The 25950-nt window shown below is 40.3% G+C and overlaps 1 protein-coding gene across 3 annotated transcripts in view; it reads right to left on the bottom strand.

The window, feature by feature from the left end:
* The window catches only part of LOC129552284 (histone deacetylase 9), a 716367-nt gene extending 698895 nt beyond the window's left edge, over positions 1-17472 (bottom strand). For 2 of the 3 annotated variants that reach the window (XM_088833594.1, XM_088833606.1), the window contains exon 1: positions 17373-17472. The gene's annotated coding sequence lies outside the window, so the exon portion shown is untranslated. The remainder of the gene's footprint in view (positions 1-17372) is intronic. The other variant, XM_088833586.1, reaches the window with a different exon arrangement.
* Between the last annotated feature and the right edge of the window lie 8478 nt (positions 17473-25950).

Raw genomic sequence — 25950 nt, 5'->3', positions numbered from 1 at the left:
TCCTAAGAATTCTAAAGGAATTCTAGTCTTCTTGCCATGCTTAACAGCTAGCTTTCAAAAGACTGCATTAAAAACTCAAATTATAAAATAAAAAAAATCATTGACATATTCCTACAGCATATGGAACTATACTACCTCAAAGATTCTTTCAAATTAACACAGTCAATTGTGCCCTTACTGCCAGAAAACTCTTTAAGTAATAAGTACACACTATAGCAAGATATGCTCCTGAATTTTGACACTTACTCTCATATTAGTTCACAATACTATATTTTATCAAATACTAGAAAAAACTAAAAACAAAATAGTTCACCAGCACATGGTTCACTACTGCTTGATATGTGAACATTCTTTTAAGACTTATCCATGAACTATAGAATCTTGTAAAAAAAAAAAAAAATATATATATATATATATATAAAGAGGAACTCCTTAAAAAGTTATAGAATTTAAGACAGTAGTTTATTGGCTGTTTTATAATGATCCAGATCTACAAATTCAAGAGTATATTATTTAAAAGCTTTTTAGCTTCAACCTTCCTCAAAAAAAAAAAATAAACAAGAAAAACTAGGTACTTCCCTATAGTAGCATTTTTTATCCACTTAAAACCATATAAATTATTATGTTTAACAAATTTAACATCTTAATTTTTTAATGGGCTTCCCAGGTGGCGCTAGCAGTAAAGAACCCACCTGCCAAATTAGAGACATGAGACATGGGTTCAATCACTGGGTTGAGAAGATCTCTGGAGGAGGAAATGGCAACCCACTCCATGAATGGCTTGCCTTAAGAATGGTTTTGAAAAAAAAGAATAGTTTTGAATGGCCAGGGCAATGATTAATATCATCAAGCATCATGTAGGACACAACTATTAAAACAATTTTTGAAAATATGTTTACACTACAAAGTATTCATTACAGTAAGCTTGGAAATCACTGAAAAGTAGAAAGACTGCTACAATAAACTGGATTAAATTGAGTATTAAATACATAAATTGTGTCCAAAATCACCTTAACCAAGAGGATGTTACATGCAAGAGCAAATGAATGGAGCATACCTACTTCCAATCAAGACAGTAACAATGATGGGAACTGCCCCCCTGCCTGAAAAAAAATGAAACTACTGTACAATAGTTTTCAAGATACTGAAAACTATTTTTTTTCAAAAAAGACAAGAAAAGCATAATGTGATCCCTAAGAAATGGGAAACTGATGACATTAGCCCTATGACTCACCCAGCTTCCAGACATTGGCTCTGGAAAGGAAAATTGAGGCAGAGCCTGGCACAAACTCTGAACTGAAGAAATGTATCTGAGAAATCAGAGCAGCTAAAACCCTCAGAACAGAGTATGAGAGGGAGGACAGCCAAACAGAGGGCAATCTCTAAAGATCTGTAGATACCTCTGCAGCTATTCAGCAGAGTACTGATCAGCATATATATATATATATGAGGAAACAACCCACAGCAAGGAAAAGAAACACACAAGGCAGGGAACTGTGCTGGTTCCCACCAGCCAGACCAAAAAACCTGATAATTCACCAAGTTTAGAGTAGAGGACTTAGAGACTAATCTTTAAAAAAAAGACCTAAAAGGATCAAACTGTTTTCAAGTAACTAACTGCAATCCACTAAAAAAAAAAAAAAATGCTCAAGAAGAGTTTATAGAGATATAAAATACATCCAGCGCTGTATAAGGTAAAACTCCCAATGTCTGGTATTCACCAAAAATTACCAGGCATGCAAAGAAGTAGGAAAATATAACCTATAATAAGGAGAAAAATCAACCCAAAAAACTGACCAAAAACTGAAAAAGATGTTAGAATTTGCAGACCAGGTCATTAAAACAGTTACTATAAATTTACTCCATATGTTCAAAGCAATTAGAGACATGGAAGACTTTTAAAGCACTCAAACCAAACTTCAAGAGATGAAAACTACAATGCATGAGATGAAAAACACACCAAGTGTGATTATTGGTAGTGAACTTAAAGACACAGCAATGAAAACTATCCATAATGAAACACACAAAGAAAAATTAATTTAAAAATTTAAAAGAGCATCAGTAATTCTAATATACATGTATTTGGAGTTCCTAAAAGAGGAGGAAAAACAAAAACAATTGAAGAAGTAATGACTGGACTCCCCTGGTAGCCCAGTGGATAAAAATCCGCCTGCCGATGCAGGGGATGCAGGTTCAATCCCTGGTCTGGGAGCAACTAAGCCTGTGCACCACAACTGCTGAGCTGATGCTCTAGAGCCCCTGAGCCACAATCACTGAGCCTGTGTGCCACAATTACTGAAGCCCAGGTGCTCTAGAGCCTGTACTCCACAACAAAAGAAGAGACTGCAATGAGAAGCCTGCTCACAACAATGAAGAGTAGTCCCCGCTCACCACAACTACAGAAAGTCCACAATAATAAATTAATAAATTAAATTAAAAAAAAAGAAGTCATGTTCTCAAAAAATAATGACTAAGTTTTTTCAGACTTGATGGAAATTATAAATCCACAGGTATAAGTTCAATGAGCCCAAAACGTGACACATGAAGAAAGTTTAACCAAGACACATCATATATCAAATTGTTCAAAACCAATGAAAAAGGGAAAATCCTTAAAGACATGTTAGATATAAAAGGAACAAAAACAAGGAAGACAGCAGATTTCTCACTAAAAAAACAATGCAAGTGAGAAGAACAGCGGAGCAACATCTTTAAAAGAGAAAAAGGTCAATTTAGAATTCTATATCCAACAAAAATCTTTAAAAATTAAGGTGAAATTAAAATGTTTTCAAAAATACAAAAGATGAAAAGATCCATCACTAGCAGACCTGTGCTATAAGAAAGGTTAAAGGAAGTCCTTCACACATAAGTAAGATGACACCAAATGGAAATGGTGTGAAAAGCATGCAAGTAAATGAAGGAATAAACAGAAGGATGAGCACTGACAATAGCAACTACATGAGTAAATATAAGAGATTTGCTTTTATTATGTAAATTTCTTTAAAATATTATTGTTTAATCTGATAATGCAGAATGTGGTCTATGAGATTGCTTTTGTTGTTTAGTCACTCCGACATATCTGACTCTTTTGCAATCCCATGGACTGTAGTCCACCAGGCTTCTCTGTTCATGGGATATCCCAGGCAAGAATACTGGAGTGGGTTGCCATTTCCATCCCAAGGATATTTTCTGGACTCAGGGACTGAACCTGCATCTCCTGCATTGGCAGAAAGATTCTTTACCACTGAGCCACCTGGGAAGCCCATAAGTTTATAAGATATGTTAGAAAAACAGAAATAAATGTTACTGTGTTTTCAATAGTTACTTGAAAATTATAAATTCACACAAGAATATTTCAGAGCTACTATTCTAGAGAAATTAAAATCTGAAAACCATTCTTCTGATATCTCATGCCATGTGGCCTACATTTTTCTATTTGGCTTGAGTAGTCTTAGTATTATGCTACGGAAAATATAATTTAAGTTGAACTTAATACATTTGTTTTCACAGAGAAAAAGCAATACTTTGAAAATGATGTTCTAGTAAAGAAATATCTCACAAGGTTCGGCAATGGCTTCTGCTGAACTTTATAAATAAAAGGAAACAACTGCTGTTTCACTACAAAGTTAAATTCATCAAATATTTAGTTTAATGTAGGTAACTGTTTAAAATTGGGTCAAACAGATAAGTAGATTAAAATTATATTTATAGCACAAGTCACAAAACAATGTTCCCTTCATTGCTTCCCAAAACAGCTCAAAATGAGCAATTAACATAATATATATCATTTGGGCTTTTATGAGAATGTTTATTAGGAAAGTTAGAGGGAGAAGATAACAAAGCAGTTCTCATCATTAAGAGGTAGATGAAAGCAATCATAAAACCACAGCACAGTAGGCGATTCACAAGTGCAAAATTCTATACACAGCTACTGAATTTTTCTCCTGTCTTGTGAAGTCTATTCAAAAGCATACCTAAAAGTTCTTTCAGTGAGTAGTTCTACAGTAGAATGAAAGTGAAAATTAAAATATACAAAGGAGATGGGTCTTTTGGGTAGTAAGAGAAAAAGTAGACTTCAAGATGAAAACCTAATAAAGGCAAACTACTTTGGAAATAGGTTAACTCAGCATCCTTGAAAAGAAATTCTGATGCCCACTCAAGTTTGGGAACTACTATTTTAGTCTAAAATAAAGTGAACAAAAAGAAAAAAAGTCCCATGCCAAAATCTGTGCATTCAAATTCTGCCATATAAGACAACTATTAAATCTCCAGCAGTAGAGGATGAATGGAAAATTCTAAAGTGTTTCTGCTTGTCAGCAGATTCATTTCTATTTATTCGAATATTAAGTCTCTATAACCATTACATATTACTAGATTCAGCGTTCTTGAAAGAATTAACAGAACAATACACATGAATATATTCAACACTGAACCTCAATAAATTTATGACGGATTTTACTCTGAGTCTTGCTCTGGAAGTGCCACAGTCGCATAAAAGATTTTGGCTACTTATTGGAAGTAATTTCTCCCATTCTAAATAGAAAATCCTGTTGTATTTATTTCATGTATTTTGACACCAGCTGTGAAGCTTGTTATGGAAGAATTACAGCTTACATATGGACTGAGTTATATAATGTTTTTAAATTCATATGATGCGTCTTCATTCTTCTCCTATACCAGAAAGGGTAAAAGAACAAGAAAGGCAAAGAAATCAACAGAAGAGAAGGAATATTCAAATACATTTTTTAAGAATATGGTGAACTCAAAATCTTTTCAGAATATCAGCATACATTACTACATCAAATAAAGGCTGCTGCTGCTGCTAAGTCGCTTCAGTCGTGTCTAATTCTTAGCGACCACATGGACTGCAGCCTACCAGGCTCCTCCATCCATGGGACTTTCCAGCCAAGAGTACTGGAGTGGGTTGCCATTGCCTTCCCCGGAAATAAAGGCTAGCATAGCATAAACATCATTTTAGATGATGAGCATCATAGTGATATGGATAATCCAAGTTTAAATAGTTTATTAGGAAAGAAAGGATTAAAATAGTGGGACTAGCAAATACAAGGAGAAGAAAATGGCAACCCACTCCAGTGTTCTTGCCTGGAGAATCCCAGGGACGGGGGAGCCTGGTGGGCTTCCGTCTATGGGGTCTCACAGTGTCGGACACGACTGAAGTGACTTAGCAGCAGCAGCAACAGCAAATACAAGGAATTCTGAGCCATTTTAAAAAGTGAATATAAAATTTATCTGGTAAAGCAGTTGGTGTCAGGCCTGTAGACTCACAAGGAAATGATGAGAAACCAAATTAGATGGTGACACGAATGAAGAGATAACATGCAGTGTTGGGTATCTGGGAAAAGAATGAAAACAAACTGATGGAATGTACTGCACCATGTTTAAAGTCATATAAATAACAATAACATTCAAGTACAACCAAAAAATGTAGCTGTGCTGCAGATGTGAACAAGTGAGTCTGAGAATGGAGTCATTATATCTAGACCTAGGCTGCCTACTGGCCACATGATTGCACAGTAGTCCCATCCCCATTTTATCTGCAGAGGATACATTCCAAGACCCTCAGAGGATACCTGAAAAGATGACAGTACCAACCCTACATACACTATGGTTTTTTTTTTGTGTGTGTGTGTGTGTGTACACACACTTAAGACTAAGTTTAATCTATAAATTAGGCACAGTAAGAGAATATCCAAACTGCTGGCATCACTACTCTTGCACTTTGTGGCCATTATTAAGTAAAATAAGGATTACTTGAGCACAAGAACTACAATAATGAGACAGTCAATCTGAAAACTAAGAAAGCTACTAAGTGACAAACAGGCCAGAAGCACATACAGTGTGGATACACTGTACAAAGGGATGATTCACATCCCAGGCAGGACAGAGTGGGACAGCAAGAGATTTCATCACACTGCCCACAGTGGCATGCAATTTAAAACTTGTGAATTGTTTATTTTTGGAATTTTTCATTTAATATTTTCAGACCACAGTTGACCATGGGTAACTGAAACTATAGAAAGTGAAACCATGGATAAAAGACTGCTGTTGCTACTGCTCAGTTGCTTTAGTCATATCCAGCTCTGTGTGACCCTATGGACTGCAGCCTACCAGGCTCCTCTATCCATGGGATTCTCCAGGCAAGAATACTGGAGTGGGTTGCCATGCCCTCCTCCAGGTGATCTTCCTGACCCAGGGATCGAACCCAGGTCTCCCTCATTGCAGGCAGATTCTTTACCATCCGAGCCACCAGGGAAGCCCAAGAATACTGAATTGGGAAGCCTTTCCTTTCTCCAGGGTAACTTCCCGACCCAGGAATCAAACTAGGGTCTACTGCATTGCAGGCAGATTCTTTACCAGCTGAGCTACAAAGGAAGCCCCAAAGGGCTACTACTGTATATTTTATAAGTATATATATGTGTGTGTCTGTGTGTGTGTGTATGTCAGCCATGTGTGTGTGTGTGTGTGTGTGTGTGTGTGTGTGTTTGTATATATATATATATATATATATATATGTAACTAAAAGTAAATGATGCAGGCTCTCAGCCTAACTCCCTACTTTTCAAGTGCTCAAAAGTCACAGACAGAAAATATTTCTATTGAAAAGCACTGATCTATACAGTCACTGGAGATGCCTCGTATGCGAAAGATGAAACTAACACACACACACATACACACACACACAAAGCCAATAACTCATTCATTCTTTCTTGTAGAACAATTTATTGAGCATTCCTCATGTGACAGTCACTATGTGAGGAATTTGAAATCCATGGATTAAAACAAAATGTTCCCTGCATTCAAGGAGCTCACAAGAAGAGTAAGAAATAATGACTATAAAGAGTTGATCAAACACCAAATACTTGGGTATTGGGTCCAACTATCAGAAATGCACTTAGTGATGTATAAGAAAACAAAAAACAGTAACCAAGTTCTCTCTGCCTTCAAGGGGCTTACAACCTGGCTAATGACACACAGGGTTTCCCCAGTGGCTCAGTGGTAAAGAATCTGCCTGCCAATGCCGAAGACACAAGTTCTATCCCTGGGTTGGGAAGATCCCCTGGAGAAAGAAATGATAACTCACTCTAGTATTCTTCCTTTGGAAATCCCATGGACAGAGAAGCCTTGTGGGCTACAGTCCATGGGATCACAAAAGAGTCAGACATGACTGAGCAACTAAACAACAAAAATGACACACAAAACAGAGTAAGAAGTACAATGTTTTAAGTGGCAATTAATATTTGAGACTATGCCTTCAAACTGAAATCCACTGAGTTTGATTTGGATTATTTCTTCCATTTTGCGTTTTCATTGGAATGATAATCTTAAAATGCATATAAATGCATTCTAATTAATTTCTGGATAAGCATCTTAAAACTAAATGCCACCAATGAATTTTCATTCTGGCATCTGCTGTTGGTGTTCTCAAACATGCATGTACCAGGTGAAGGCCTAAATAGTTTGCTAAATAAATAAAGTCTGATCGGGTGGGGGGAGGTGAGGATGAACTGAGTCATTAGAGAACACCGGGTAGGACTTCTCAGGTGGCACCAGCGGTATAAAGAACCCATCTGCGAATGCATGAAACATAAGAGACATGGGTTCAATCCCTGGGTTGGGAAGATCCCTGGAGGGGGGCATGGCAACCCACTCCAGTATTCTTGCCTAGGGAATTCCTAAGGATAGAGGAGCCTGGCGGGCTACAGTTCATGGGGTCACGAAGAGTCGGACACAACTGAGGTGACTTAGCATGCACGCAGAACACCTGGTAGCAGAGGTATCCAAAAGTGCCTGCACCACAGTGGTCAAAATCACCATCATGTTGAGAGTGAAGGTGATGCGTGCATCCTGTCTCTGTGGAGCTCCTATACGACCTGTTCTCCCCTCCTTCAGTCTTTGGATACGGCTTACACATTTGATTTAGAATTCAGGAACTTCACAATGCTAATCACATCTTTAAGAGAACAAAAAGAAGTTATGGTGATACTTCATTAAAACTGACATTTGAAGATTATTTACTGGTAAGAGTTTTCATCACGTATGAAGTCTGATTACCTTGAACCAGCAAATGAAGCTTTGATGGTAATTTTTAATCTACATTTTAAAAGGACACTTCCTATACTAATATAAAACAGAAACAGACTAAATAAGAATAGAATCTGAGGCTGTATCTTTTATACTCTTAAACCCAACACTGGCAATGTAATTTCAACAATACAATGTCATTTGCAAAATAATTCAATGTTGTTCCTTTTAATTTCACCAACTCTATTGCTCACATTTAATATTTTCTCATTGGCTTTGGTTTTATAATTTGTGAAATTTGTAAGTAAAAGTGTTTATATTTTGTACTGTGTTCCTACATACATAAGTGAAATGTTTAATAAGGATAACCTAGGTTAACACTGGGCTTATCAGGTAACTCAGCTGGTAAAGAATCCACCTGCAATCCAGTAAACCCCGGTTCGATTCCTGGGTCAGGAAGTTCCCCTGGAGAAAGGATAGGCTACCCACTTCAGTATTCTTGGGTTTCCCTCATGGCTCAGATGGTAAAGAATCCACAAGCAATTCAGGAGACCTGGGTTCAATCCCTGGATTGGGAAGATCCCCTGGAGGAAGGCATGGCAACCCACTCCAGTATTCTTGCCTGGAGAATCCCCATGGACATGGCGGGAGAGGAGCATGGCGGACTACAGCCCACAAAGAGTCAGACACGGCTGAGCAACTAAGCACAGCACAGCACAGCACAGGTTCACACTATTCAGACCAGTAACCTTTGCTACCACTCATCCTATGGTGTCTTATTTAAAAAGAGTGCTCTTTAAGAAGCCAACCCCTCTCTTCTCTCCTTTCTATCTAGATGTGGGAGACCTTGGACCTCTCTCTAGTGAGCCACAGAGGAACTGAAAAGAAATCACAAATAATATATTTAAATCATTCCATATATTAAATATACTACCATATTTCAAGGGCTTCCCTGATAGCTCAGTTGGTAAAGAATCTGCCTGCAATGCAGGAGACCCCAGTTCGATTCCCTGGTCAGGAAGATCCACTGGTGAAGGGATAGGCTACCCACTCCAGTACTCCTGGGCTTCTCTTGTCGCTCAAATGGTAAAGAATCCGCCTGCAATGCAGGAGACCTGGGTTCAATCCCTGGGTTGGGAAGATCTCCTGGAGAAGGGAAAAGCTACCCACTCCAGTATTCTGACCTGGAGAATTCCACGGACTGTATAGTCCATGGGGGCACAAAGAGCTGGACACAACTGAGTGACTTTCACCATCATATTTCAAAAGTACAAAGATGCTGTTCTGAGTAATAAAAGGCCAATTTTGTAAAGACTTTACTCATACGGTAGCCTTTTTTTATTATGGATTTTCTTAATCAAATCTATACTAAAATTCAACTTGTAAGCCTGTGTGAACCACTGTCATAGTTCTAAATTACTGCGAGAACTCAGAGAAGAACGAGATCACCGTGAGCTACCGAAATCAAGAGGAAGCATCACAAAAGAAGAAGGACATAAGCTGGGCCCAGAGAAAAAGGAAAGCAGAAAAGAGGCATTTTCTTAAGTAAAACCACAGAGGAGCAAAGTGTGAGTTAGGCAAGAAATGGATATGGTAGTTCTGGGAGTAGTAGGTTCAAAAAACACACTGCAAATGCTTGGCTAACAGAAATCTCTACTACAGAGTACTCTTGACTGCAAGGGGCAGAAATTCAATTTATTGCTCATACAACATAATCCCAGAAAAATCAGTGATAGAACAGCATTGAGAATGCATGGGTGCAGGAACTGAAAAACTGAAATGCTCTTACTACTTGTTCCCTACCCACCACGCGCATGCATACACATACTCACACATGCATACATGCGCATCTTTTCTTTACAGGTTGATTTATTCTCTCAAGCTGTCTTTCCCATCACCTAAAATCTAAACCACTTGGTAGCTCCAAGCTTAAGGCTTAAATCCTTAAAGGTGTAAAGCAGGAAGTGGCAAGAGTTAAAAATGGAAAGATAATAAAGCTAGGCTAAGTCCAGTCTCTGAGAGAATCTAGGTGTCACACTAAGGAGCTTTGGCTTTTAGAGTTAAATCTAGCCTAAGCTCAGTCAGAAATCTAAAACCTGTGTGAAGAAATATGTTTATTTCAAAAATTCCTGAGCTGTAGTTTGCTCTGATGAAGTTACTGCAGTCACCCATAATCAGGCTGAGTGGCTCACAATTTCCCTCTTTGAGAACAGTCCTACTCCAGAAGGGCAAAGCCATGATGGTGCCATCCCAATACCCTACCTACCTGCCACATATAAATGGTTCATAGGTATACACCTTACCTAAATCAGAGTGCAGTTTGGGGATACTCAGTTTTAAATATTTACATTTTGATTCAAATATCCAGGGAAATCTTAAAGGAAATATTCAAATACCCAGGAAATCTTTCTCAATCCATGCTGGGACACAGGGTACCACTCTGTAAAATTAACAGAATACAGATGAGTCCCACACTGAGCTTGTATTTTGCAATAGAGCAGTAAGGGGATCTGGGCCAATGATTCCGATCAATGGAACTGGATCCATTTAAAGAAGAGATTTAAGTACATAAAACAGAAGGGGAAAAAAGTAGAATATCTATGAATAGAATTCAGAGGCACCACAGAGTAGAAAGGGGAACTGAGTAACAGAAGAACAAAGGAGGAATGTCTCAATAGACTTTTCAAGTAGATCAAAACAGTGGCATCTACTGAAAAAGCTATAGAAAGAACCCTATGACCAAAAAGGCAATGAGAATTCATAGTTTCCTGATTGAATTTAACAGTAGAAATCTACATATAAGAGAGAAAGGAGACACAGAATTTTTTATTTCTGCCAAAATGATAAGTAGAAATAAAAATACAGAGACTCCACTCCATATTCTTACTTTTTTTTTCAAATTCTTACTTTTTATATGGAAGGGATATGGATAATCTGTACTTCCTGCTGGGAAAATAAAAGAATGCATGATGCAGCACACTCTCTCACTCCTCTCTCTAACCCTCATCTTCCAGTACCCAGCTCTCTCAAAATGAATGAAGGAATCCAAAAGCAACTGTAGTGCTGACATTCATTTCAATGGGGAAAAAAAAAACAAGCTTTTGCCCTGGAAACTTCGCTTACTGCATGCAAGTATGGGATGTGTATTACAAGACAAAGGGTTTTGAAATCAAACCTACATTCAAACCCTGTTTCCACTCCTATCTAAATGACTATTAGCATTTCACCTTTCAAAGCCTCCATTTATCTGGAGAGAGAGGAAGGAAGAAAGAGGAGGTGGAACTAGGGAAACTTGAACTCAGTTGCTAGAAATGAGAGGAATATTAGATAAAATCATTCCTGAAAAGAGTTTGGACATTAGTTATGCTCAACTGACCCCCATTCCCCTAAACAATGCCCCACAGTCACTGGGCCACAGATGTACAGTGGACCCGAGAGGGTCTCTAGCCTCTAAGATAAAAGGAAACCATGCTGTGGGACTCCAAAGCACAGGGATGGTTCCCTGTAAGGACTGGTAGACCCAGTCCCTTATAAATCTTTCCCATGTGGAATACACTGGAGACTAATTAATTCCTAGACTAACATTCACACCAGTGATTCAGAGTCCTTGCTTATAACCATTCCTAAATGAGGCCTCACCACCACCATTCTCCTAAATCCCAAAAGAGTTTTTTTCTAAAGAGTTGCATAGCTCCAGCCACTCTACAGTTCAATCCCTTCTCCAGATGGTCATCACGCCTACCTTGGTCAAAAACTTCAACACTTCATTAAGCAGTCATTTGCTCAAAATATTTCTTCTTCCTTCTTTAGCAGTGAATACATCATTCTTTCTGGCCATGAACAACTGAACCCCACTATTGTATATGGCATATCCTCTCTTAAGAAAGAGTCCACCTTCCCCTCTAGAAGTTGGTGTGCCAACAGTGACGGAATCAGTTCTTCAGAGTGATTCTGAGCACCTTTCTGACTAAGTGGCTTCTAAGCCAGGTCTGCTGTCTAGCCCAGAGATTCTGTGAACTAGTCAATGCGGTGGAGATATGCTAAGGTAACCTCCAATGAATCATGTCCTTGTATAGTTCCTTCCCCTTAAGTTTGGGTGGAACACATGACTTGCTTCTAACAAATAAAAGATGGCAAAGTGATGGATGTCACTCTAGATTGTTACATGAAAAGGTGATGTCATGTTACTCATATATGTTATAGCATATGGGAGCAAAAGACTCTTTCTAATCGGCCTTGAATAGCAGATGCCATGCTGTAAGAGGGTCACTCATGCCTGTGAGAGGGTCACATGGCAAAGAACAGCAGGCAGGCTCTAGGAGCTATGAGTGGTCTCTGATAGCCAATGAGAAAATGGTGACCTCAGTCCTACAACCACAAGGATATGAATTTTACCAACAACCTAAGAAAGCTTGGAAGCAGGTCTTTCCCCAGTGAATCTCTGATAACACGGCAGCACTGATGAACACCTGGTGAGATCCCTGAACAGAGGATCCAGTTGAGCCATGTGTGAACTCCTGAGCAATGAAACTGAGATCATAAGTATGCATTTTTTAAGCTGCTAAATTTGTAGTAACATGTTACAAAGCAATAGAAAACAAACTGAGTCAATAATGTCTACTAAGCTTATGTAATACCTAAAGTAACTAGTTAATTTCAATGATTTGCTACCAAATATCTTCAGTGATATTTGAGTGATCCGAATCTTATTCTTCTTCTAGTGGCCAGTTCAAATTCCACTCATCACTATTCCATTCAAACTAGACTAGTCTACACCCATCTTCTTACCACAGATTCTGTAGAAATGCAAAGAACATATCATTTCCAGTAACCTTGACTTCTCTCAATCTCACCAGCAGTCTATACGCTCTTTGGTGCAGCAAAGAATATAAAGAATGGGAGTTTTCTTCTTTGGGTGTTCTAAACAGAATTAATTATAGTAAGCAGCAAGTCACCCTTGAATAGTCACTTCTTTTCAATATTTCACATTTAAAAGTAATTTTAATGAGCTCTCATAAAACATACATTTAGGGGAAAGAACAGTTTTATGTATACACACACACATACACACACGCACGTGCACACACACACATACATTAACCTAATACAGTAGAGAGCTCCTGGTACCATCTGCTTATTCAAAATTACTGGAAGGACTTTCATCAAATACATGAGAGTTTGCGTAAGATTACATATTATCAATACTATTGTCTATGAAATTGCAAAGATTCTTTCTGCATCCTGGATAATGTATTCCATTTTTAAATCTAATAATTTGATATCAAAAGTCTATCACCTTGGCTCTTACAAATCATGTGGGCAATTACTCCCAAAAATTCTGGTGAAATTTGAAGGAGAGGTTATGTGGGAGCATGAAGAAAAAGTCATAAAAGCATTAATACCTTCCTTACAGAAGAACAAATTGCTATCCTTTTTCTTTTTGTTAAAGTCTGATTTATCAAGAATGCAGGTCTATACAGAAAGAAATGACTAGATAACTGCATAAACTCTCTATTTAAAGAAGTAGAGCTAATATAAGAAAGTGGATGTCCTAACACCCCAAGAAACATGTACTTTAATTGATATTGGCTGCTTATATAGTGGACTTCCATTACTGTTCTCTGTCAATACTCTCTTCAAAAATCACATTCTGAGTTCTCTCAGCAGTGAGCCTGATGATCCTCAAGCTTAACAACTATGCTGATAAACTTCAAAGCAGCTCTCACCAATAAAAGGGCAGCACACAGTTGATAAGGAGGCAAAGGGATGTGTGGGATATAGACTGACTGCAAGGGTGGATACCCCTCAGAGGTGGGTATAACTGATCTAAAACCTGTTACTAGAGGCATGGTTCTCCCCAGCCAGCAGGCAACAGTAAGGGCCCAGTCACTTAGGACTATATTGACTGGCATAGAATCTACCTGCACATCTACCAAGTTCAGCATTTTAAACATATCTAGGAAAGTTTGGGGCATCCCTGGCAGTCCAGAGGTTAAGACTCCACACTTCCATTGCAGGGGGCACAGGTTTGATCCCTCGTCTTGTAAGTTCAGTATGCCCTGAGGTGGAGCCAAAATAAAAGCAGGTTTATGTAAACATCTAGGAAAGTTTAATTTATGGAAATGTCATAACATAGCCATGGGAGCAGCTTGCCATTGTGAACAGGATACAGGAAATATAGATGTTATCCTCAGCTTCACACTGATTCACTGGTGTGTGACCTTGGGTCTATCAGTGTACCTGCTGCTTCCTTCTGAAAATGAGAACGATGTATCTTCCTACCTATGTCTCAAATGTTTTGAAGATTCACCAGAAAAGGTAAGAGTTATAACCACAAAGCTAGGAAACAACAGTATGTATCTGTGGATACGTGTGATAAAAATTAAGTATGATGTCTTTGTTGAAAGGAAAGGGCTTCAAACAATAAAAGCTCCCACTAACTTAAATACTCATATAAATGACATTTTTAAAACATTCTATGGAAGCAAAAATAAAAAGCCATATTTGGATGTAATAACAAAAAATGTCCATGACTACAATATTTCACTAATGAGAAGGTACAGATGCTACATACAGAAGGATTTTATGATGTCCATATGCTTCTCAAATGACTCTCCTTGTTAGCTACTTCTCCGTATCGCTATTTAAGAATAACCTACACCTTCCCCACTAAGCAAGTGTAAATTACAATATAATATGTTGTAACATTTAAACAAATTCAAAATAGAAGTAATGCTAATAAAAAGAAATGAAAACTTTGCAACCCTAAAACAACCTTCAACACAGAGATTAATATAAATGTGAACTACGTGTATCATTTAAACTAGTTAATTAAAAATGTTATCTGGTCAGTTACCTTCATGATTTAAAACTCCTTAAAACCCAAATATTATCCTAATACATGCCAAATATACACAATAAGTATTTACAGATAGTGCCAGTAACTTCATAAAGCAACTCTGTCTACTACAATAATGAGCATAAAACAATTGCAACAGCCTGTGACAATTTATAAAATAACCTTTTTAATTTCAGAAGAGCCTTTCTTATTTTTACAGAAGACAGCAACTTAATATGCCACTCTCCAGCCAGAGTATTTGGTCTGATTTTCCAATAAAGACCAGACCAATAGGCTGAATCAATTGCAGAAGGAGAGAAACAGGAAGACTGAAGGAAAAAAAGAGAAGCAAAAAACCCATCTCCCTCCTAACCTTAAGCTGGTACTTAGCGTAAAACTCTAAACTTCCTTCTGCACAACCATGTATGCATCAAACGGTGTCCAATCTGTAGCGGGGATGACCAATTCACGAAGAGAAAGGGGAAAGCATCTCTCCCTCTAGCTGGCAGGCTGATATCAAAAGTCAGATTCAGGATTGCTACTCTATATGCACCTGTTTGAGACTGAAACATATATGAAAACATTCACTTTTTCCCCACACAGAAAATAACATATCGCAAGAAAATGCTTCTCTTCTTGAGATTTGCCTCATTCAAACAAAATGGATGAAAATAAATTACAAGAAAGCTTTACAACTGACAAAATTATTGTCCTTTTGAAAATATAATATTCTTATTAAACATTTTAAATACAAACGCCTTCCAAAAAAAACAAAAACAAATGCTTTCCAGAAGGCATGTCAGTGATTTGATGTTTGAGTAATTAAATTGATCCAAACTGGAACAGTGGTTTAAAAGGAAAAGTAGGACTAATTATCTGTGGTAAAAAGCAAATATCACAATAATTTCCATAATAAACATCCAAAGTACCAAAGAGTAGTTCAAAAGATATCCCTTCTAAACATGATAATTTTAATTGTCCTCATTTACCAACTGCAACTTATTCTGTGCTGTTATTAATTACAGGATTTAAAAGATTTCTAGAACATCAGAAAATAACATCCAGACCTTTTCAGATGTCTAAGGATTTTCTTTCCAAATAATTTATTTTTCTTTAATATAGATTCTCTATGTACTTATTCCCTTTTCCTACATGTCAATAACTGTCAGATTTGAAAACATAATTGTACTCCAAAAACCTGTAATTCCTAAATCTTACCTTTATAATAAATCTCAGCACACCAAGAATATTTGTTGAATAAGCATTGTTATGCCACTTGGGGAGAAAAAAAAATTAACTGCTCATTTTCTTTTCCAGTTAAACTTTTAAAGCCCTTCTTACCTCACTCCCACATTTTATATATACCCATGCATTACTACACACAACACAGACATACAATGGGATCTGTGTAGATATTCCATTTCTCACAGATTTCAAAATGTTACAGTTACTTAATCTAAAAGTTCCTTTCAGGAGATTATACACACCTCCCCGGCAGGGGAAACAAACACGAAAAATCTTCCGGAAACTGGAGCATGGGAGACTCTGCGGCATCTGCAGTTCCACAGCCAGGAACCGCGTCGTCGGCTGCAGCAGCCCCTCTCCCCTCCCCGGTCCCGCTCCGGTCCCCGCGCTCAGGCCTCTGACCCCGGACCGTTCGCTGCAGACCAGGGGGCAACCCCCCAGGCCAGGCCGCCGCCGCCCGCTCAGCACCCGGGGAACGCCCCCGCCCCTCCTCGGCTCCCTCAGGTCCCCGCTGTGACACCCTCAGGTGGCGTTTAACTAACCAGTTTACCTCAGGAAGTTTACGAGTCATCACTCTCCTTCCACTAGCCAAGCAACAGCTTTATCTCCCATGCCCCAGGCTCCAGAACTTTTCTTAAACACAGAATTCAGACGTATGGACTCGGAACTGAGGTCCCCCATGAAACGTCAAAGGTATCCCCACTGAGTGCTGCTCCCCTCAAGCAACACGTTGGCAGTACAAACTTTTCATTCATAACTCGACTCCAGCATCCACTGGGGGGCGGGGGGGTGTCGGGGCTGGGGGGGCATGAACCCTCGCCTCAGTCTAGCAAATGTCAAGGTCTGCACCAAAAAGATCACCTGGCCCCGAACTTGTGACAAAGGCGCCTTAAACTCACCAACCTCCGGGCTGCGAAATGCCAGGCAAGCTGTGTAGGGGTCCCGACTGGGATTCTGTGAACCTGGGGAGCCCCAGCCAGGAACCCAGCGGAGCATCCGGAGGACGCTCGGCCCCCGTTCCCAGGGCTCTCCCCGGGCACCAGCCGGCGGCCAGGCTGTGGTGCCACTCACCTCCGCCCGCTCCCGCCCGGGCTATCGCGCCCTCCTTCGCCCCGCTCCGACGACCCCCTAACTTCTCCCCCTTCGCCCAACAGCCATCGTTCGCGGAGAAGAGAATGGCGAGGCAGAAGCAAAGGGGTGACTGAAAGTTGACTCGGGGACCGCCGCTGCTCCGCCAGCAGGGACTTACCGGCCGCGACAGGCGCCCGAGGAGGAGACGGCGGCGAGGGCGGCGGGCGCGGTGCGGCGGGCTGGGGGCGCGGGGTGCGCGCTTCGCGAGGTGCGGGATGCGCCGCCGCCGCCGCCGCGGCCACCGCGGCGCGGGGTTGGGGGGTGGTTCGGGAGGGCGGCCGCGCGGCTGTGAGCGGAGCCGGTGGCGGCGCGCGGAGGGTTGGCTAAAAATAGCAACTCTCTGGGAGGGGTGGGGGGCGGAGGTGGGAGGGAGACTGGGAGGCCGGGCCCGGAGCCCCGGCGCGGCGGAGGCTGGGCGGAGCCGGGTGGGAGGAGAGGCTGGACCCGCGGCAGGAGCGCGGACCCACGCACTGCAGAGCCGGGAGGCCCGGGCGCGGGGCAGCGCGGGGCGCGGGGGCACCTGGGCGCGCGGCCGAGACGCCGGGAAGGACGCGGCAGGGGCTGGGGGAACCCAGGGGGCCGCCCGGAGTCGAGCGGCGTGGAACTCCGGGCTGGACCGGCGATTGTTTCCCGGGGAAGGACCGGGCGCCTGAGACGACGCGGGATTTCTGAAGCGAAACACGCCCGCGCGCGACGCGAGGTGCTGGCCCGGCGGCCGGGGCTCGCGTTCCTCGCGCCGGGGCCCTGGGCTGCCCGGGGCCGGGCCGAGGACGGTGCGGCGGAGGCGCCAGCCTCAGGTGCGCGCAGCGCCTGTCGGGGGCTCCACAGCGCCCAGACTTCTGAGAGAGGAGAGCTCTGTGGGGCGGTACCTGCAGCGTCCTTGGAGATGCTTGGAGTTTAAAGGATCATTCAAGGGAATTTTCCATTTGGGGTTTTAATGACCAAATGGGAAACGTGAGGAAATATGGTGACTGCTACTGGGAACATAAATTAGGTTTGTGGCGTCTTAAGACTAAACAGAGCGCCGTCCGCTCTGAAACCAGCCTAAGAGAAAGGAGGTAGAGTTAGTAGGTCCGAAAACTGAAGAGGTGATCCCCTTCAGCGGTTAGTAAGTTCATTTTGTGGACTTTTTTTTTAACTTCTATAACCTATTCCATATTATAGTATCACTAATACTAACAGAATCCTTTAAAATGTAGAACGCTTAAAAGGTGTTTTTAAATGTAATCCTAAACATACTTCTTGTAAGTTAATATGTGATCATTCGAAATAGTTTATGGTGTAAGCTATTAATAATTTGACCCTAACACAAATTAAAGCTAGTGTTTCTACATATACATGTATGGTTTCTTCTATGGCATCTCAAACACAGACTCAAATCCATGAGCTGACTCCTGATTAGGATGTAAACAAGAGAGACATAACCAAGTGCTCTCATTTTCAGAGGTAAAACTGGATCCAGAAGAGGGATGTGGTTTGACCAGGGTCTCTGAGTTAGTGCCAGAGTTCAGTTTAATCCCTAAGATTAAAGCTAAACTACCAAAGCTGTAAGACTAGTATAATTTTGAGAAAGTTCATGGTATGGTGCCTGTAATTTGATTTTAAATAGCTCAGCATTCATAGAAGAATGAAGGTATGCTGTGGTTAGATTTAACCCTCACTTTGCACTAATCAAGAATTCACATTCCAAGCGTGGTCAGTTCAGTTCCAGTTCCATGGCTCAGTCATGTCCAACTCTTTGTGACCCCATGGACTACAGCACGCCAGGCTTCCCTGTCTTTCACCAACTCCTGGAGCTTGCTCAAACTCATGTCCATCGAGTCAGTGATGCCATCCAACCATCTCATCCTCTGTCGTCCTCTTCTCCTCCTGCCTTCAATCTTTCACAGCATCAGGGTCTTTTCCAGTGAGTCAGTTCTTCCCATCAGGTGACCACTACCTTTAAATAAAAAAGTCACATTCCTAAAGGGCTTTTGGTGCTAGAGCTTCATCTAGCTCAAGTTTCTGTCTGCACTAGGAAATGAACTGATTAGGAAGATGAATCCTCTAATGGGTTTTCAATGGTGAAATCTCTTGTGCTGACAAAAATAAACTCCTCATTCCTGCATGAATTAAGTACAAGCATGTATAAACATCTAGTGACTTTCCACCCTTTACTTTCTAAAACCGAGCTCCTTCTGAAATGGTCTTCTGTCCAACCTTTTTTTTTTTTTAAAGATTTCTTGTTTGCCTACTGACTCAAAAGGAAACAATTTTCCGTCTATTATCTCTATCTCTCAAGAAAAACTTTCTCCCATGGGAAGGCATTTTTGAAGTACCATAAGCACCTTTTCTGAAACACAGAAGAAGACACATTGCTGGGATTTTACTAGGTATTTATGTAATAAAGGTGTGCCTGACCAAACTGAACTTCTTTTTACCTTTTAGGGAAATGGTACAGGCCTTGTTATTCTTTCAGTTCAGTTCAGTTCAATCGCTCAGTCGTGTCCGACTCTTTGCGACCCCATGAATCACAGCACGCCAGGCCTCCCTGTCCATCACCAACTCCCGGAGTTCACTCAAACTCATGTCCATCGAGTCAGTGATGCCATCCAGCCATCTCATTCTCTGTCATCCCTTTGTCTTCCCGCCCCCAATCCCTCCCAGCATCAGAGTCTTTTCCAGTGAGTCAACTCGTCGCATGAGGAGGCCAAAGTACTGGAGCTTCAGCTTGAGCATCAGTCCTTCCAATGAACACCCAGGGCTGATCTCCTTTAGGATGGACTGGTTGGATCTCCTTACAGTTCAAGGGACTCTCAAGAGTCTTCTTCAACACCACAGTTCAAAAGCATCAATTCTTCGGTGATCAGCTTTCTTCACAGTCCAACTCTCACATCCATACATGACCACGGGAAAAACCATCGCCTTGACTAGATGGACCTTTGTTGGCAAAGTAATGTCTCTGCTTTTTAATATGCTATCTAGGTTGGTCATAACTTTCCTTCCAAGGAGTAAGCGTCTTTTAATTTCATGGCTGCAATCAGCATCCGCAGTGATTTTGGAGCCCAAAAAAATAAAGTCTGACACTGTTTCCACTGTTTCCCCATCTATTTTCCATGAAGTGATGGGACCAGATGCCATGATCTTTGTTTTCTGAATGTTGAGCTTCAAGCCAACTTTTTCACTCTCCTCTTTCACTTTCATCAAGAGGCTTTTTAGTTCCTCTTCACTTTCTGCCATAAGGGTGGTGTCATCTGCATATCTGAGGTTATTGATATTTCTCCCAGCAATCTTGATTCCAGCCTGTGCTTCTTCCAGCCCAGCATTCCTCATGATGTACTCTGCAAATAAGTTAAATAAGCAGGGTGACAATATACAACCTTGACATACTCCTTCTCCTATTTGGAACCAGTCTGTTGTTCCATATCCAGTTCTAACTGTTGCTTCTTGACCTGCATACAGGTTTCTCAAGAGGCAGGTCAGGTGGTCTGGTATTCCCATCTCTTTCTGAATGTTCCACAGTTTATTGTGATCCACACAGTCAAAGGCTTTGGCATAGTCAATGAAGCAGAAATAGATGTTTTTCTGGAACTCTCTTGCTTTTTCCATGATCCAGCGGATGTTGGCAATTTGATCTCTGGTTCCTCTGCCTTTTCTAAAACCAACTTGAACATCTGGAAGTTCACGGTTCACGTACTGCTGAAGCCTGGCTTGGAGAATTTTGAGCATGACTTTACTAGCATGTGAGATAAGTGCAATTGTGCAGCAGTTATTCTTTCAGTTCAGTTCAGTTCAATCACTCAGTCGTGTCCGACTCTTTGCAACCCCATGAATCACAGCACGCCAGGCCTCCCTGTCCATCACCAACTCCCAGAGTTCACCCAAACTCATGTCCATCGAGTCGGTGATGCCATCCAGCCATCTCGTTCTCTGTCGTCCCCTTCTCCTCCTGCCCACAATCCTTCCCAGCATCAGAGTCTTTTCCAGTGAGTCAACTCGTCGCATGAGGTGTTTATATCTACCTCATCTAGGTCATTTTACAACAAGGAGCGGAATTCTTTGTCATTCTCTTAGATATTTGAATGCCACCTTTGAGCAAGGTACTTGCTAGGTGCTACTGGAGATTCAGATATTCAAAAGACACAGTTGAATAGAAAAGTTTCTTTTAAAAGTCCGATGGCATTCCCACAGGTCTCTGTTCCAACCTAAATTATAGCATTTTTGACACTTTTTTTTTTTCTGGTTTTACTCTCTCCTCAACTGAGTAGCGGTCACACAAGAGTCATATACAATTGAGCGACAGCACGTTCACACAACTGAACAGTGGGAGAACATAGACACCTCATTCATATTTCTTGTAATTTTTTAAACAGGCTATATTTTAGAGAAATTTAGAAATTTAGAGTTCTCATATATTCCCCCACATACACACTTAATTTTTCTGTTACTAACATCTTACATTAGTACTGTATTCTTGTTACAATTAGTGAACTAGTGTGTGTCTGTTAGTCACAAATGTGTCCAACTGTTTGCTCCCCCATGAACTGCAGCCCACCAGTGTTGATACATTATTATTAACTAGAATTCATAGCTTATTCATATTTCCCTAGGTTTTTACCTAACGTCTGTATTTTGTTTGAGGATTCCATAAAGGATCCGACCTTCTATTTAGTGATCATGTCATCTCAGGCTCCTCTTGGCTGTGACAGTTTCTCAGACTTGCCTTGTTTCTCATGACAATGACAGTTTTCAAGAATAATGATCAAGTATATTGCAGGGTGCCCCGCTTTTACAATTTGTCTTAACATTTTTCTCATGATGCAACTGAGTTTATGGGATTTGGAACGAAGATCATAGAGGTAAAGTGCCTTTTCAGCACATCATAGAAAAAGTACATATGAGCAACATAATTTATCACTGTTGATTTTGACCATGTTGAAACAGTGTTTGGAAGGAAGTCACTATGCACAGCCCACATGTAAGGAGTGGGGAGTCAGTCCTGCCTCTTTTAGGGTAGAATATCTATGGAACTTTCTGGAATTTTTACTTTTACTTTTTTCTCCAGAGATCAGCATTGTGCCCCCACCACCATAGGCTGTTATGGATTGCAAGACTAGGTTTAAACAAAAATTTTCCCTCTAGGAAATTTTTTCAGTAAAAGCCTTATGATAAATCTCCATTCTTTAAAAATATTAGACACAGAGGGAAGATAAGAGGTATTTGTGATGGTGGCGGTGGTGATGATGCTAGATGTTATATAGTTTTCTTTCTAGGGGAAAGTATTGCATAAATTTTATTTCTGTTTGAAATGTTTGTGGCGGTCCCCCAGGGGGCCAGACCTCCCACTACGCTTGTTACCCTTATGACTTATTTTAGCCAATGAAATAGTTGCAGAAGTGATGTGCCACTTTCAAGCACAATCTCTAACAACCTTCCTGTTGTTCCTCTATTTCTCTTTGCCCTCAGCCACTGGATCAGCATTTCTGCAAATAAGGACAGCCCCTTCCAGAAATGAAGGCCACACAGAGCCCTCCACCATATCACAGAGAACATAAGCATCAGCAAGGAATAAACCACTAAGATTTGGGGGTTTGCTGTTATCACACCCTTGCCTGACCTATCAGAGTCAGAGTCCTTCCTGAGTTCCTAAAATTGGAGTACCAAATGCTATGCTTGATTCAGTTCTCTTCAGTGATCACCTCTGAGGTATAGCCTTTCAGGACCAGTTTGTGTTTGGTTATGATATAGCATGTTTGAAAATGATTTCCAATTAGGTTTAAAAAGTAACATTTTTTACGAATGAAAAAAAAAATTCCATCCTTTAGTTATGACACTGTCAATAAAATTAATTGAATACCCACTAAATTTTTTTATGAATATTAGTTTTAGGGTGATGCCATTTAAAAAGATATAATATTTAGAAGTAATGGAGAAAGACATTTAGCGAGAATAATATACCAGACCATTCTAAAGGAGATCAATCCTGGGTGTTCATTGGAAGGACTGATGCTAAAGCTGAAACTCCAATACTTTGGCCACCTCCTGCGACGAGTTGACTCACTGGAAAAGACTCTGATGCTGGGAGGGATTGGAGGTGGGAGGAGAAGGGGACGACAGAGAATGAGATGGCTGGATGGCATCACCCACTCGATGGACATGAGTTTGAGTGAACTCCGGAAGTTGGTGATGGACAGGGAGGCCTGGCGTGCTGTGATTCATGGAGTCGCAAAGAGTCGGACATGACTGAGCAACTGAACTGAACTGAATATACCAGAGGTAGATTTTACTATGAAGCAAATGAGGCTTCCACTTCAGAGACCCTCATTTGCAAAGATGCCTTCTAAGGCTCTGTATTTATAATTTATTGTTATTTTATTTAGTAGGGCCCCATATATGTCTGAGCTTCAGATGCACCAAACCTGGCTCTTCCCTTGCATACTACAAGGATGAATAAAAGAGCTATAAGAGTTATAAGAATAACAGGCAACATTTCCAGTCTTTGTATGTGATGTCCCAGAAAGTGTTCTGTGCAAGGTGGCCCTGAAGCTTGGGTTCCCTGGTCAGATTTAAAACTGAGTCAGCATGTGCATCTTTAATAAGAGAAGAGGATATATCCAACGTCAGTTAGAGCCTCTTGAACTACCCAACCTGCAAGGCCATTTCTGTATACCCAGAGTAGCATCTTCCCATCATGGGGCTTTCCTTTTGTTTGTAACCCCCCCCCAAAAAAAATCTGTGAACACAGTATTAGTCCTCTCCATAAAAGTCCTACTTTTCACTGAGAATTTTTCCTAGAAGTCATTTTATTTTGAGAATAATTTTTCTCATGGTTGCTGATAATCTCCTCAGAAGAATTAAAAACTTTTTTTCTGAATAATTTTGTCCATTTCTAGGTGTGCATCAGTGGATCCTATACGGGTCATCATCTGTTCAGGAATTCCCCACCGAAGGGAGAGGTCTGTGCAGAAATAGAGGTTGGAATATTACCCATTAAGGATTTCTTTCTCTTGCTAAATATTGAATGGAAACTAGATGAATATGTTGCCTCTATTTTTAATAATTCCTTTCTTATGCAAAAATGTGTGGGTCATAGTAAAGTTTAATCACAACCCCTTGCTCATTTATGAAATACTCTGAACTGCAATTAGTCATGTACAAATGTGAAGTGCTATTATCACCTTCATGTTAGCAGGCTGTCAAACCAAGTTTTTGAATTATGAAACGATCAAAGAAAAGCCTTGGTTTTTTTATACTTTCACAGTGAATTTCTTTTAAAATAAAGGTTTTCATATGCATGTAAATTGACCTATGTACCTCAAATCTATAGCTAATAAGCTTACATTGAAAGAAAAGATCTCAAAATCTAGATGTATATTTAAATGCATCTGCCTATATTTACACATAATACTGGTGGGTAAATTAAAATATTTGTTAGAAAATAATTCTTAACATAACTAAATTTTATACTAATTAAGTTAAAGGAAGAACTTGAACAAATTAAGGCTATTTGTGGGCTGTTTTTCAGTATGCTTGAACTAATCATTAAGTTATATTTTATCTCTTATAAAGTGTTACCTTATGATGTAAAAGTATAAATTTAATGTTACCCTTTGAACTTAGGCTGTTTAACCAGCTGCATAACCAGCTGTATAATGAATAAACATATACACATTTAAGGATGCCCTCCTTTATAAAGGTGTCTGTTTTCAGTCCTCTAAGAGTTAAAGTTTGCTTTCAGCTGTGGTAAATCTAAATAAACAGTAGCTTGGGCAAGCTAAAAGTTTTATTTTTTTTAACACAATAAGAAATCTGGAGATAGAAAGCTGCTGGTGTTGGTTTGGTAGCTCAAAGATAGAAGGCCAAGGTTTTGTGATTTTTCAAGGCCTTTTCCTTATTGTCTAAAGTGACTGTTGCTGCACCAGACATCAAATCTACTTTCTGCAGGGTAAGAAAAGGCAAAGGTGAGGGGAATATAAAATGGGTAACATGTGTATCAAGGAAATAGAAACTTTATCAGAATTCACAAACACACTACTCCCCAGTTCTCACTAACCACACTATGTCATTCCATCAACCCTCTCAGGAAGGGAAACTGGGTTAGCAAACTTTATTTCATATTTCTTTCCTTAATGTTTTTTTCCAGGCTCTATACTAGAGAATGACAAGGGAAAGAGTTTGAATGGATGAGTGAATCAACATAATATCTGCCAAAACTCCAAAGTTAAGTTTCAAAAAATTGTTATTGGCTCTACTAGAAAAATTCTGTTAATTTCTTAAAAAGACTGTGTCATGTTACAGAATTTCAGGGAGTTTCAGAAGTTTGTTACCCTGATTTTAGTTATCAAATCTAATCCAATATTTACAAATAAGGAAACTGAGATCCAGAAGTTCTAAGTAATAGCCCAAGGGCTTAGTTGGGTCTTAATTTTTCCAGAACTAAGAGCCCCTCTCTGATCTAATACACCTTCTGGGGACAGCATCCTTCTTCAAGTGAAATTCCTCCCCAATCTGCCTTTACTGTTGGAAGGTAGGAAGAGAAAAGGAATGAGGGAGACAGAGGGAGAAAGTATGTCTACCATCCTTTTCTAAGTCATTACTTTCTTCTGAGCCAAAATCACATACATAGTAAATATTTTCCAAAACACTTGATATTATTCAGATTAGTAGTTCAGTTCAGTTCAGTCGCTCAGTCGTGTCCGACTCTCCACGACCCCATG

This window comes from Moschus berezovskii, chromosome 3 (genome assembly GCF_049115385.1).
Source record: "Moschus berezovskii isolate FMDL1 chromosome 3, NW_MosBer_1.0, whole genome shotgun sequence".
Lineage (NCBI taxonomy): Eukaryota > Metazoa > Chordata > Mammalia > Artiodactyla > Moschidae > Moschus > Moschus berezovskii.
This window is presented reverse-complemented; position numbering and strand designations above follow the sequence as displayed.